We start from the raw sequence: 15,682 nt of genomic DNA, 5'->3' as shown, positions 1-15,682 counted from the left end.
AAAATTCATCTCATTTTACTGTTCCTGTAGCAGGAGCTAAAAGTAATCTAATCTATTCAATCTGACAGGAAGTTTTCAAATGATTCAAATGATAGTGATCTACTATCTATGCATTAATAGGATCAGTTAATTTGCAATTATCAAGATAGCAATCAAAGCACAGCTTATAAATTCCCTATTGTTATTATGGTGAGTGCCACATCTTTTGACTGTTTAACTGTTGAGTTAATAGCTATCTGCTGTTACTGTGCCCAACATCTGAACAATGAAGTGCCTGAACTGGGTGTTCCTTTGCTGCCTGATACAGATTATTATGGTACAAGCAAGAAAGCCTCCAAGTAAGTATGAGTGATGGAAGACGAGTTCATGTCGGAGTGGTACTGTTTACTCTCTGGTTTAATTTTGTCATTTTGGGTGGGGGTAGCAGGGTCTCTGATAAACAGTAATTACCTTGTGTGCTTGCAATATGTCACTCACCTGCCAGTAGTAGGATTATTACAGAGAAAACACAATAATGTGTATAAAATCAAAAATATTAGCTGCTACAAGGTTAAGCTCTGTGTTTCTTTTACCTGTGTTGAACATATCTGCCCCTTGCTTTACATAGCAAATGTAGAGTTTTGTAAATGTCAGAAATAGGATAAACAATTCTCTTACTGTTTTCTTATAGGAAACTGAAAATCACAGAGAAGCCTATATGCCTACCGCATGACATGCAACTTCTCCATTTAGTACTCAAAACAAAAACACCCACGAAAAACAGCAAAATTCAAATATACATCAAGTACTTTTGTTCTTTTAATATATAAAACTATTTTCATCTTTGTTTCAGCTTTTTGAGCTTTTGGTGTCTGTTTTATCCTTCCTCATTAAGTAGATTGCTGGACTTGCTTACCCTGTCATTTGTATAATTCTAGATGTAATATTTCTGTGGCCTCAGTCACACCTTTCTTTGACCATTTAATAATTAAATACACATTCTGAGTGTGTGCTACTATAAAATGTTGAAAGAAAAGTAGAATTAAAACAAAAATATGCATTAATAATAAACTAATTTCTGAAAATGATAGCAGGGTCTATGGCATGTCTTTGAAAAGATATTAACTGAAAATAGCGTAATCAAGTTTAAACAAAGAAAAGTAATTTCACCAAAAGACACAGTAATTGAAAGTGCACACAGTGTAACAGTAGTTAGTTTCATTAACGCCTACACTAAATGCACACTAAGTGTACATGATCTGGATTCAGGAACATCCCTTCCATATTTTTTTTTCTAGTCACTCAGAAAGATTACACTAAGTGTACATGTAGTCTACACTTTGTGGTAACCTTTACCAATCTTCCTAGATATTTAAGGCTGCAAGAAAAATCTGTAGAAAAACTAAAATTAGGAGGAATAAGGTGTGAGTTATGCTTGTTTGTCTGTTCACTCAAAACAGTGTACACTTAGTGTAGGCATTAATGAATCCCAGTGTTTCTTACAACAGTTAAAGCTCCCCTCGCCTTACAATATATAGTAATCACATGCCTCAAAACTCTAACCTAAAACCCAGTTCAGTCCCAAACATAAACCTGACTATAAAAATAACCTTAACCATATTGGAAACATAAATCCAAGAGAGTCCTTCAGCAACCACAGTTGACCAAATGGCACTTCATTCACATGCAATGTCTAGCAAAAGTACAACATTTGCATAAATTAGATATGAAAAAAAGGAGTCGACTAGGGTACCCACAAATGGGTCTACTTTATACAGTCAACTTTCAAATCTTCGAGACAATAATTTAAAAAATTTAAAAACATGAATACCCGGAACATCGTAGTTTCTCTCCCAGTAAGTAACCACTTGCCCAACAAATAAAACAGAAATGTAACAAAATTAAACCCACCCGTTGGGGTTGTGCCCCCCACACACACCCTAACTAAATATTATTTGAATTTAAACTAGAATCTTGTGTATCTGCCTGTGACATGCATGTAACTGTTACTATGTTGGGAAGACCAACAGGTGTTTTAGAGATCGCATTAGAGAACATTTATATAGCATTAACAGGCGAGATATGAAGAATGCTTTGGCCAAACGTATAGTGAATGAGAATGGTACACACAGCTTTAAATTTATGGTTATTGAAAAGTATTTTGATAATGGTAGAGGGGGTGATACTAAGACTGATACTGAATGCCTTGAAATAAAATAGATTTTAAGATTAGCAGCTCATAGATATAAAGGGTTGAATGAATATGTCCCTTTAAGACCTGCATTATGTCTGAGAGGTTTGAAACGCTGATTGCTTTAATTAGGATTAATGTATATTTATGCTGGGTATGCTGGTTTTTTTTATGCTGTTTTAGATCTGATGAAGCAACTAGTAGTGGTGTGGATGTGCTCGTCTTATCATTTACATTTTTATTTTGATGTGTGTCCGTTATTTACATTTTATTAAAGGTATACGTTCCATCTTACTGGCTTCTGCATTCACTTGGAAGAATGAGAGGATGTTTAGAGAAACGGTATATCAACATATATATTAATAAATAGGACCAGCATAATGCATTGCATAAACATACTAGCATTAACCAGGGTCACTGTTTTCTTTTCTATATAGTGGATGATATTAGTGTAGATGGGGGGGGGTGTCCTTGGAAGAATCTTTTAGAAAGTAAAGAATTATCAAGGCAATTAAAAACTAATGCCACAGGCAAATTCAGTCTAAATGAAACAACTTCTACTGCTGGTTTGTTAAAGTTGAAGTCTTTGTCTTTTGAATTGATATTTGTTTTATATAAAAGTTTATTTATTTAGTAACTTAGCATCTTAGTACATACATTTAATGTATGGTCTGAAGGTATTAGTTTATACACCAGATGGTGCTAAGAAAACAATTTTTATGGTCACAGGAAATGTATCTCTTTAAATATGTAAAGCTGGAGGTGTGACAGACATTACATAAGTAAGGAAATGATGTTGGGTTGATTCTGAAGAATTCCCATATATTACTTCAAGGAATGAAAGTCCTTAATCTGTGATTCATTTTTTGCTTGTAATGTTTACTTTGTTGTTTTATGTGCTTTACAATAAAGTGAATGGTTGCATTAGACCCAATATCTTGAAGTGAAATAGTCATTAACAAAAATTTCCTGAGCTTTAATAAAAATGTTATTCCCCTAGCTGCATAGTTTCATGCACATTTGTGGCAGCTACAAATCAAAAAGGAAAAAAAAAGTTTATTCTCTGGTGATACTATATTCACATTAGCTTTCCTTTAAACTTGTTTCCTGTATCACCTGTTCTTCTTTGACTTCTGTCTGGCTCAGTCTTTTCATCTGTCTTCACCTTCATGCTATTGCTTTTTGTGCTATGTGTTCCATGTTCCCTGTTATTTGTAGACTTACTAATTTCCTTATAAGTGCATTAAGTGAATTTTGATTTGAAGTGATATAGATACACAGTAATAAAAAAGAACTGACTTTCAATCCTTTTATAAGACCAAAAGAATATGACCTGGCTGTGATAATTAATGGTACTCGGTGTATAATAATATGATGTCATCTGGGCAGTGATTTGAAGAGAAAGGTGTCTAGCAGGAAGTCATTGCTTACTGGTGATTGGGCCTGATTTAATCCAAAAGCAGCCACTTTAAATCATGCAACAAAGCAGTTTGGTTGAGCTGTGGTTGCAGTAGGCCTTACCAGTTCAAGATGCACGTCCCTAGAAAGATAAGGTTGCTCTTCTTTTATTAAACAGCATTTTATTTATTTTCCAAAGTGAAAACAAACCATAAATTACAATTACATGCTTTCATATTTACATAAAACCTCCAACATAATGCTCCTGATGCTCTACATTAACATTGCATCTGTTAATATCCAGGAAAATCTGATCAACACAGGTGCCTGCACAGGCATTTCTGTTGGCATAGCAAGATAAATAAGTCACTAGCCCAGTATTTAGCTTCAAGTTGATAAACATTTAACGCATGAACAAAAATGTATACAGTCAGACTTTGAACAACATTATTAAAGACAAGATAAAATTACATAGAGATTATAAGGTGGTGCAAGACAACCTCTGACTTGTTTCCCACCACCACTGGAATGTATACCATTCCAGTTGATGTGCAAAATCTCTTTACTATGTTACTTCTTCCACTGTAAACCAACTTTTTCCACTTTTATACAAAAAGAGACTGTTTTCCACTTTTATACAAAGAGAGACCAACTTTTTCCACTTTTATACAAAAAGAAAGTAAATCTCATTTACCTCTTAACTGTTTGTAAAGTAAATAAAGAGAACCATCCCTTAATGTCCTTCTCCCAAGACAGTTTCTCTGGGATTCAGAAAGACTTAGCACACTGCAAAAACCTTTACTCGGAAGGATTGCACAGTAGAGTAAGTCAGAGCAATTCTGAGGCTACTCTCCCCCTACAACAATATGCAGGCACTAGTCATGATATGGACAGTATTTCTGTTGGTGAAATGTGGTAGCCCAGAGCCACAGCTAATAATTACCTGTGTGTTCTACCCCGGGATTGGTGCCAGCACTAGAATAGCACAGTAAAGTCATTCAGAGAATCACACTAGTGTGTGTGTGTGTGTGTGTGTGTGTGTGTGTGTGTATATGTGTGTGTATATGTGTGTGTGTGTGTGTGTGTGTGTGTGTGTGTGTGTGTGTGTGTGTGTGTGTGTGTGTGTGTGTGTGTGTGTATGTGTGTGTGTGTATGCGCGCTCATGTGATTGTATGTGTGTACATATGGGTATGTGGGCCTGTGTGTGTCTGTCTGTGGAAATGTATGCAGTATTGCATTTACAGTCAAAAATGAGCTTGCTTAGCATTCTATGTGTGGCATAAACTGTAGCAGCAGTTGTTACAGTTTAAAAGGAAAAAGAGTTGTTTTTTGTGTTTTTTTCAGTTTCCTATCCCAAGACTTTAGAACTGAAGCTGTTTAGCTCTCCTTGTGTGGACTGTAGCAGTTACTTCAGTTTAAAGAAAAACAAAAGCTGCTTTAAAAGGAATAAAAATGTGATTTTTTGTTATGCTCCTCAACTAGAATTGGGGGTGGGGATTGCCAGCTCAGGGGATGGCACTGAAAACCAGAATAACAGGCTGCACCTCTGCCATAAAACAAAGCCTTTCTCTGTGTGTCTGAGCATGCATGTGAGTGAGTGGTGCACTGTGTGTATGTATGTATGCGTGTGTGTGTGTGTGTGTGTGTGTTTGTGTGTGTGTGCATGTCTGTATGGCAAGTTTGCAGGTGTGTGAATGTTTATATCTGCATGCCTGCACATGTGTGCGTGTATGAATATCTGGGAGTCTATGTGAATGTGCATGCATATATGTGTATGCTGGTGTGTATGCGTACATGTTGGGAATTACCCATGCAATGTTAAGGAGAACACTAGCAGGACCAGATCTGACATTATAGTGTTCATTTCAGATATATAATAATTAAATGGTAATGAGGTATTTCTCTGTGTGGTTTACTATGTCTCTGAATCACAGAGAATTGCAATCATGATAATTAGCTTTCCTGTATTGTCAATTATAACTGTCAGTAATAATTGTTCCAAATCCTAGGATTTCTTTGCTATATGCTCTTCCATATGATGTAACTCATCAATCCAGTGCACCATAGTGGCCCAGTAGAGAGTACATCTGTCCATCTTTTAGTAATTGCTTTTTTGCAGTTATAAGTATATTTAAACAAAGGGCCGGATTCACGAAACCTCCGTGTAAGACTTAATATGTCTTACTCGGAGGCTGCAGTTGAACGGTATGACATCAGTGTGCCATGAATATTCATGAGGGCACGCTGACTCATCCGTAACTCTTACACGGACTGAGTAGGCAAGCAGGGGGCATGTCCGACTGCCGAGCAGTCTAAAAGTCCACGCCCCTGCAAGGTTTTAAAAAGCATAATGTCAACAGACAAGAGCGAGTCCGCTGAAATGTACTTGCACCCAACACCACACTCCCTGACACTGTAAACCCCCATCAGAGTTATAAAACGGAAAAAATTTTTTTTTTAAATCCACGATATAGCTGCCCATATTTGCGCTTGTTTGCGCGGGTGTGCCCATTGCTTAACCACAGTTAGCAATTGTGACATTGAAGAGCATATAAGAACTACTTATGCAAATTAATCCAAATAGCAATAGCATAATGGTAGAGTGTATGCACAAAGAGAAGGCATTCATGGTTCGAGTCCCACCACTCCCCTTCTTATTTATGTTTTAAATCAGTATTTGAAATAATACCAGACAAATATGATTAAAATTTTATTAAAAGCAGTGACATTGCCAATGTATCAGTGAACAAAATATATACTTTTAAAAGACCCAGATATATAATAGCCTGCCGTTAAGCAACGTTTTACACAGCTAAACACAGGTGCCCATAGTTTAATAGCACTATACCCATCTAAACAGAGGTACCCATAGTTTAATAGCACTTTATCCAGCTAAACAGAGGTGCCCATAGTTTAATAGCACTTTACCCAGCGCAATAGAGTTGCCTAACATTTAAAAATACTTTACCCAGCGCAATGTGTTTGTGCTGACGTGCGCGCCGCGACAACCAGGGCACCGGGGAGAAATGTAGAGCTAGGTTGCTTAAATGCAGCCACACCCCCTAGCCTGTCTAGACAGTATTAAAATAGAAAAGTGACAAGGTTCGAACCCAGGACCCTGTGCATCATAATCAAACCACAGAACCACTAACCCATAACAGCTTGGAAGAAACAGCCACTATTAGCATACATATACATAGAAATGGTAGATTAACCATTACTAAGCAGGTCTGCAATCAGCTTAGAATTCTCAAAAACGGCCAATCACAAAAAAGTGCGGGAAATGCGGCATATTTAAGCCCCATAGGTGGGAATACTCGCCATAACTGAGTGTGGTACCCACTTGCCATCAGGATGGCAGGCGTCGGAGAGGGTAATCGCTTTAGAGCGCAAAGGTGGGGCACTGAGGAGTCTAATTATATGGTTTGGCTCCTAGTCCACCAACATGAAGGCCGACTCATGCAGGGCCAGGTTCAATGGGGAGCATACAAGGCAGAGGCATGGAACCAGTTGGCACATGATCTTACCAGTGCCACAGGCATTCCCAGGACTGGTGAGCATGTCCGTCACCACCATGCGGACCTGAAGCATCGAAAGGAGGACCAACTGAATTGATGGATCCAGGAGGCCCGTCATATGCCCAATGCCCCACTACTAAGTATCCATGTAATTAAGTATGTAAGAAATGCTATCCTAGCCTATAGTATGGATAGGTATGTTCCAATATCCCTTCATTTATATTACAGCTGCAGGTGTTCGTTCTGCGAATCGGCAAGCCTATACTGATAGGCTGTTAAGGCTGCGCCACCAGGCAGGTTAGTAATTATTCAGCTGGTATTATTATAGAATATAAGTGAGACAGCCTGTAAAAGAGTTCAGTGTTGTAACCCAGTAATAAAGGTCAAATAAGCCTAGAATAAAGCTTCTGCTAGTATTCTAAGATCAGATAAGTGATGCAGCCTGAAAAAGAGTATTGTAATCCATTAATAAAGAGTAAACAAGTCTCAAATAGAGTTTCCACCTGTATTGTAATATCAGATAACTGCTTCAGCCTGAAAATGAGTGTTCTAATCCATCAATAAAGGACAGACAAGTCTTGAATACATCCTTGTATATACTGTCATATGAAATAAGTGAGTCAGCTGGAAAGGATTGTTGTAACCCAGTAATAAATGTTAATAAAGCCTGGAATTAAGTACCATCCTGAAATGTAAATATAAAATAAGTGAGAGAGTGTGAAAAAGAGTTTGAAGCTACCAATAAAGGTGTAAGAAGTCTGGAATAAAGGTATACTGCATGCACTACATAATGAAATGAATGAGACAGCCACAACCAAAGAGTGAAATGTTTTTAATAAAGCACAATACCTGGACTGTGTCTGTCCCACATTTTGGATATGTTGCTGTACCCTTGCATTATGGAGATAGTATGGTTGTATGAAATGCTGAACATCCACAGTTGTCTAGGCCCATATAAACTGGCTGATGGGGATGCCAGTATCTCAGAAGAATATTTATAGTCCTCAACTGTTTCATGTATAGTATGTACATGTTAATCCGGTACATGAGCAGCTTGTGCTTGTGATCCCACAAATGCCAGTGTGTTGCCAGAACTGTACGTAACTGTTCAAATGTAGCAGGATACTTTGCCTGAACACAGCCAGATATGAACATATATGAATACAAATGGAATGTATATTAATGTAGCAGTAACATCTCTATCACCAACATTTCTAAGGTTACATACAGGAAACTGTACTAATACATGTAGGGGATATATATCTGCATCTAGTAGGAATGTACAGTATACGTATAGGTATTTTAAGTTGTTAATGTAATATTTTACCACCCTATGTTATGTTCACAAATTATGCCATTCCACACCAATCTGGGTATGTGTATTCACAATTAATTCCTATGGACATTTGTCCTGTTGGTTTATACATATCTGCATGTACGCTGATGCATGTGCCCTGTTCACATATCCAAACCTGATGGCCTGTTGCCACCAATCAAACCTGCATGCTGTTGGAATGTCCACTGTTGTTCTAAATATGCATGTGTTATGCTTGCTGTTCAACGTTTGGAATTCATGTGTGTTTGGTTAATGGGAATACTAATGCATGCTGTTACAACTAATTTGGAATGGTGTTTGTTACTAACCCAAAATGCCATTAAATACTGCTAAACATAGGACAACTGGGAAGGCAGGTCCCAGCAGACCCACCTCTCCCACCTCAGCTGGCGATTGCAGCTGGCACCAGTGCCCAGCCCGGGACCTCCTCCTTCGGTGGCCCTGTGCCACCTTGGGGTGGAAGCACTGCAGGGGATGGGGCTCGCCCCCCCCCTCTGTAAGCGTGGCCAGAGGAGAGCCTCCACTCACCCTCCAAAGGGTCCGGTCTGTGGTGCGTAGTGAGATCAGGCATTCCGTGACTGATCCCCTACGCCAGCTTGAGGCGAGAGTGGAACAACTCACGGGTGTGCCTGCCCCTCCTATCCAGCCCCCAGCAAAGCCTCGGTCTGGGCTATGAAGGCACAGTGGTAAATGCCCATGGGTGAGGATCTCAGTTCCACTGTTGCCATCTGTGGGCTCATGGGCTTGCGATATCCAAACATCCGTCCCCGTCAATTGTGTGTACCCACCACGTGTCATACTCCAACCCTGTATGTGTCTTGTTTGTCTTGTCTGTTAACCTCCCTAACCCACCTCCCTCAATATTCCTACTTCCTTTACCTCACATTCCACTCTTACCTGAAAATAAATGAAAAAAGGGCAATCTGTACCCGCAAAAAAATTATGCACCATACATAGCTGCCCATTTCGCACACATGTCTGCTGGACATGTAAACTGATAATTACAATTGGCTGTACAACATACTTTGTTGTCCTCACTCCTCTCTCAGGGGTGGAAGGTTTCAAATCTCACTCTAAATTTCTAACATATGCACAGCTGTTGCTGGTAAAGAATTGGGCAGCTATGGGCCTTCCCTACATCCTTCCTGCACATCCCGAGCTTGTTTTCCTACTGTCCTACCCTCTTTGTGCCCCCTTTTTCACCACTTTCCTATTTCCCCATTTTCTTTTCTTTAAAAGAAATTAGCGTGGGTGTTAGCGGGAGTAAGCACTTTAAAGCAGTAGTCAGGGGGTATGCGCTTGTGTGCGCTTAGCTAAGTATAGCTAAGCATCACATAAAGTCATGAAAACCCGCTTACAACTGCTTAAAAGTGCCTTAGTCACTCTGTATGACAAGACCTGTAGTCTGCTCCTCAGCAAAATAAAATACCCCTGTTAGTCTCGAACCCCGGACCTTGAACACACTAGACTACATGAATTACCACTGAGCCACAGCAGATATACAATAACTTGGTGCTGTAATAAATATATCATGCATTACTATGAGGGAATGTAAAGGGAAAATAGGAATGCCATAACACAAATCTTGTACTGTGGGCCTTAACCAGCAGGTGTTGTTGAATTGCATGACATGACTGTGAAATGAGAATCAGTCATGCTAGTAGGGAATGAGGTTACAGTAGCAGCTTACAAACCCCACACAGTATCAGAGCAGGATACACACTGGCATATTAGCATAGGTCACAGGCTAGACCTCCCAACAGTGACTGCTCTACAGTGATGACCCTGATTAGTAAACATACGTTAGCTGTGCCCCACTGACTCCCTGTGAAATGTACGAACAGTAGGCAGAAATATGTTGAATCTCACTTCATAACAAATGTCAATAAGTGAGAGTAGACACCGCTTGCACGTCAGAAAACGTGTAGTAACAGAATTGCTTTGAATCTCCCAAGGTCTGAACTGAAAAATGTCAAAACTATATCACTAGTGTATCCAAGTTATATGTACCTTTCCCTGAGGCTGTTCAAATATATACATGAGAGTATCTGAGGCCTGGAAGAGTCAGAAACACACAGGCATATCAGCTTGTCTGCTGTTACACACTCTGCAAATAGCTGTAGAATGAATTCCACAAGCATACCCTTATGTAGAAGTACAACACAGAAATAGCAAAAGATGCAGCCATGTACTGCTAGCAACCACCTGTGACAATGCCATTGTTCAGGTGCTGAAAAGACTGCTGTGGTGCACAGTCAAAGAATACTAGGCTGACCTAAGTCTACCATCTGGATATGTCCACAGGTGGGAGCTACTCAGACAGACTACAAGCCTTCATAGACAGGAGCGGCCCTAGGTCAACTGGTGCCCTAGGCAAAACAGCTCCACGGCGCCCCCCAATACATTACCTGTGCCCCCATCCTGGTCTACCTACACCAAATAAATACTGGAAAAGTGGCCCTGCTACACCGGCGCCCTAGGCGGCCGCCTAGTTGGCCTATGCCTAAGGCCGGCCATACAGCAACTCTGCATGTTCAGCAAGATAAACATCACACGATAATAAATAATGCACACTGCAGTTCTGCACCCCTACTCAAAGGTACTATATACCCATGTAGTCAGGCACAACCAAGGGTGTAGGTAGGCATACACAGTACAGAAATATGTCCAGTCGTCCTGAGCAGACTGTGCTAATGCCAACACAAACCACAAACTGTTCAGATGTGAGTAACGTACTAATGACAGTATAGCTGTTCACAAACAGTGCATGTGCCTGATATTCATAATTGGTAGTACAACATACTTAGATGTCTTCACCACTCTCTCAGGGGTGGAAGGTTTCAAATATCCCACCTAATGTATTGCATATGCACAGCTGTTGCTGGTAAAGAAATGGGCAGCTATGGACCTTCTCCACACCCATCGTGTACATCCCAAGCTATTTTCCCTACTGTCTTCACCTCTTTGAGCACCCTTTATCACCACATTCCTATCTCCCCATTTACTTTTCTGTCAAAGACATGAGCGCGGGGATTAGCGGGAGTGAGCACCTGTAAACATTAGTAAGCGGGTTTGCACCAGTGTGCGCATGTGTGCACCTAGCTCAGCATTGGCTAAGATATGATAAGCTCCGCCAAGCTTAGCTTACTATTGCTAACATAAAATGAGCTAAGCTAAGCTTAGCTTAGTATTGCTAAAATACACTAAGCTAAGCTAAGCATTGCTTAGCAACGCTAAGTGTTGTGCAAACCCGCTCCAACTCGATTACAACTGCTTCAAAGTGCCTTTGTCACTCTGTATGACAAGGCCCTTGTATTGCTCAGCAGCAAAATAAAATACCCTTGTCAGTCTGAAACCCCACACCTTGGACTCACCAGTCTGCATGACGTACCACTAAGCCACAGCATATATACAATAACTTGGTGCTGAAAGAAATATAACATGCATTACAAGGAGTGCATGTAAAGGGAAAATAGGAAAGCCATAGGAATACATTGCAATAAAGAAATATGACATGCATTACAAGGACTGAATGTAAAGGGAAAATAGGAAAGCCATAGGAATACATTGCAATAACTACTGCTGTATGCCAGTTAATTCCCTAATTCCAAAAGAAAGTACATACTCCCATGTATCCAGTGTTAGCATTAGGAGGTGTGAGTAAACTTACACACTGAGAAGAGTGTACTTGAAGAAGCAACAGTCAGGTTTTAGTACAACATGCATGCCACTGGCTACAACCCAGCTTCAGATATGAGACATATACCAACCTTCTGACTGACACAACAGTGTCCACAGCAAACAAGCATGGTCCCCACCTTGCAAAACTGAAAGGCCTACGCCTACCTAACCTATCATTTTATAGCAGTGTCCTGAAATCACAGTGAGAACTGCAATTACCACACAGCAGTCTGCATGCAATTACTAAATGGTGGGCACCAATTGGTGCAGAGGCCATCACATGCACATGTGCAGATACCTACAAAAGCAGCCTGTACTTGCTGCCCACACATGCAATAATATCACTGCAACAACTGGAGAGAGAGAGAGAGTGAGTGAAAGAGATAGACAGACAGACAGACAGACAAACAGTTGGAGAGACCAAACCAAAAAAAAAAAACAGAGGGGGTTGGACACACTGACCAACCAAAACAAAACTTAAACCAAAAACAGAGGCAGTGGCGGACACCGACCTAAATAAATAAAAATAAAAAACATCAACAGGTACAACAGACTGAGGTGAGACATACAAAGGTAAGGTATGTAACACAGATGTATTTGCTGGCATCCGAATGATGTGTCTGAAGGGTACTCTACATTCTGTGAACACTCCTTAAGTGGTAGCAGTCCGTATCTATATTTATATGCATATATGCATAGGGCAAGGGACATACTGCAACTGTTAGTGAAGGCTGGACATATATATGTATTTGAAGGTTGCTATGTGCACATATCTATGTAGGTTGTAGTGTGTGGCATTGAAAACAGCAAGCAGTGCAGGTATATGTCATGTGGTGGTTAAATGCTGTGGGACTGAGTTACAGCCAATGAGGTCTGCTAAGGCTATACGGCCTGAGGATAGCGAAATGCATTCTGCACAACAATATTACATAATCGTATGTTTCACAACTGTTCCATAATTGATATCCCCACCATGAAAGGTGGCCAGTATATCTGCATATATGTGCATGTATATGTACAGCAGTGGCTGTTTACAAGTATGTGTGTGTGTATATATATATATATATATATATATATATATATAGATATATGTATATATATATTATATATATATATATATATATATATATATATATATATATATATATATATATATATATATATATATATATATATATATATATACACACACACACATATATATATATATATATATATATATATATATATATATATATATATATATATATATATATATATATATATATATATATATATATATATATATATATATATATATATATATATATATATATATATATATATATATATATATATATATATATATATATATATATATATATATATATATATATATATATATATATATATATATATATATATATATATATATATATATATATATATATATATATATATATATATATATATATATATATATATATATATATATGTATTTATATATAGAGAGATATAGATATATACAGATATATATATACATATATATACATATATATATATATATATATATATATAGATATATATATATATATATATATATATATATATATATATATATATATATATATATATATATATTATATATATATATATATATATATATATATATATATATATATATATATATATGTATATAAATATTTATATATATATATATATATATATATATATAGTGAGAGAGGGAGACACAGGGTCAGACGTATTGCAACAGGTGCCTGGTGACCAAGGCATGGACTGAACACCAGTGTTGATACTGCAGTGCCATACCCCGTTCCAAAACACTTTACCCACTAACTACCAGATAGGTGGCTGTCTGACTAACACTGAAGGTGTCAGAAGGGAACATGGGACACAGGTGTACAGTAGCCTCCCCTTTGATATTCACAGTGCCACACTAGTCTTGTAATCTGTCTACATGGTACGTGTAATCAAAAACGATGTGTCATGTACGGAAATATAGGTCAGTGCTCCCCTGTACTCATCACAATGCCCCATGTGGTATGTACCTCACATGACAACTACAGCAAGTGGAAAGTCTACAGTCATACCTCACAAAGGGTAATACTGCCCTGATACATATACCCTATGCAGACTGACTCACATAACTACAGCTACAGTGCGTTGTATACCGGCCACCCAGAGGTTACTTTTCCAAACATACAGAGGCATGCCACACCCATAGCAGTCAGACAACCACCATGTCAACACCTCACAATCCCACCGGGCTACACGGCCTAGGTCCCTAGTGCACGTAACATCACTAAACAGCACATGCTGGAGGGATACGCTCCTATTGGCAAATATGCTATACTCTGGAGTAAACCACCCAGCATGAACAAACAAGGCTCCTCAGTAGCAGATGTCAGACATACCCCTGATGATTGTCTGGGGGATAAGTAACATGCCCTGGGAATCACCTCTGTGTATCCGGTTGACAGGAGGAAGTGAAATCTAATTACATGTGTGTCACAGGCAGGGTAGCATATGGCTAGGCTGCTGTAGGCCCCAGGGACAATAGCGTATTACCTACTTATGACACAATGCACACAGACATGTACACAGTGCAATACCAGCTATGTGAGGTGGAATGAGTGTGACAGTGAATGTGTGCAAGGTCTGTGATGGCGTAATAGCTAGGAGTGAGGTTGTTTCTGTCATGATCGTTTGTGTCCTACGTGTGAGGCCAGAGAAAGATGTGTCAGTTATTGGGATGCAGACATAGTAGGATGGTATATGTTGTGACGTAGGTCCTTGTGTACGACTGTGGTGTCCCATCATAGGCTGACGCAATACATGTGTGCTCAGTAAGTGGTACTGCTGGTGACTCCATCCAACATTACAACTGTTGTACCACCTGAATCTGTAGGCGTAAACAGCACAGTATGGTGTATGTTCACATTCCCTGGTAACACTGTCTTGTGTGTTTCCTGCAGTCTGCACAGATTACATTCCTCAGGCATAGGTATCTGTAAGTAGGGGCACACAGTACTGTAAGGTACATAGCAAATGCTCATCTGTGTTAGCATACATTTGTGTATGGTATGAATGTCTGATGTGTGTGTAATGATGCCTGTACCATGTCTGCAATCACGTGTGATGCAGGGTTTGTGTGTGTACCTAGCAACATGTGTACTCTGTTACAGCAGTATGCCAGCTATATTAACAACTGTGCACATATGTTAGGTAGGGGTATGACATCGACTATGGTGGGTTACTGGTTATACTGTAACTGTACTTCATATTCATTGCAATGGATGACATATATCTGCATGCATCAGCTTGATATGTACCCCCCTGGCAAGGCTGTGCATTGGATCCCAAACAGTAAGCAGAGTACTGGTGTATACTGGTGTGTCATATGGAGTGTGGCAGGCACTGTCAGCCAGTTGTGGGCTGAGCAGTGATATGTGGTATTGAATGTGTGTATCCTCTGACAGACAAACAGATGCTATATATGGCAGTTAACTGATATCTGTACTGTATAATGTTAAGTGTGCCACATGACTTGCTCACACATATCGTTTACTTGTCTTCCAG

At 39.2% G+C, this 15,682-nt stretch overlaps 1 long non-coding RNA gene across 1 annotated transcript in view; it reads left to right on the top strand.

The window, feature by feature from the left end:
- The first annotated feature begins 217 nt into the window (after positions 1 to 217).
- Positions 218 to 15,682, top strand: part of LOC122788328 — a 40,269-nt gene continuing 24,804 nt past the window's right edge. The window contains exon 1 of the long non-coding RNA XR_006362640.1: positions 218 to 338. This is a non-coding gene — a long non-coding RNA (uncharacterized LOC122788328). The remainder of the gene's footprint in view (positions 339 to 15,682) is intronic.

The sequence above is a fragment of the Protopterus annectens genome, chromosome 13.part0, assembly GCF_019279795.1.
Source record: "Protopterus annectens isolate FY-2018-M chromosome 13.part0, PAN1.0, whole genome shotgun sequence".
NCBI lineage: Eukaryota > Metazoa > Chordata > Ceratodontiformes > Protopteridae > Protopterus > Protopterus annectens.
Note: the sequence above shows the minus strand (reverse complement) of the source record. Positions and strands in the feature narration are given on the sequence as shown.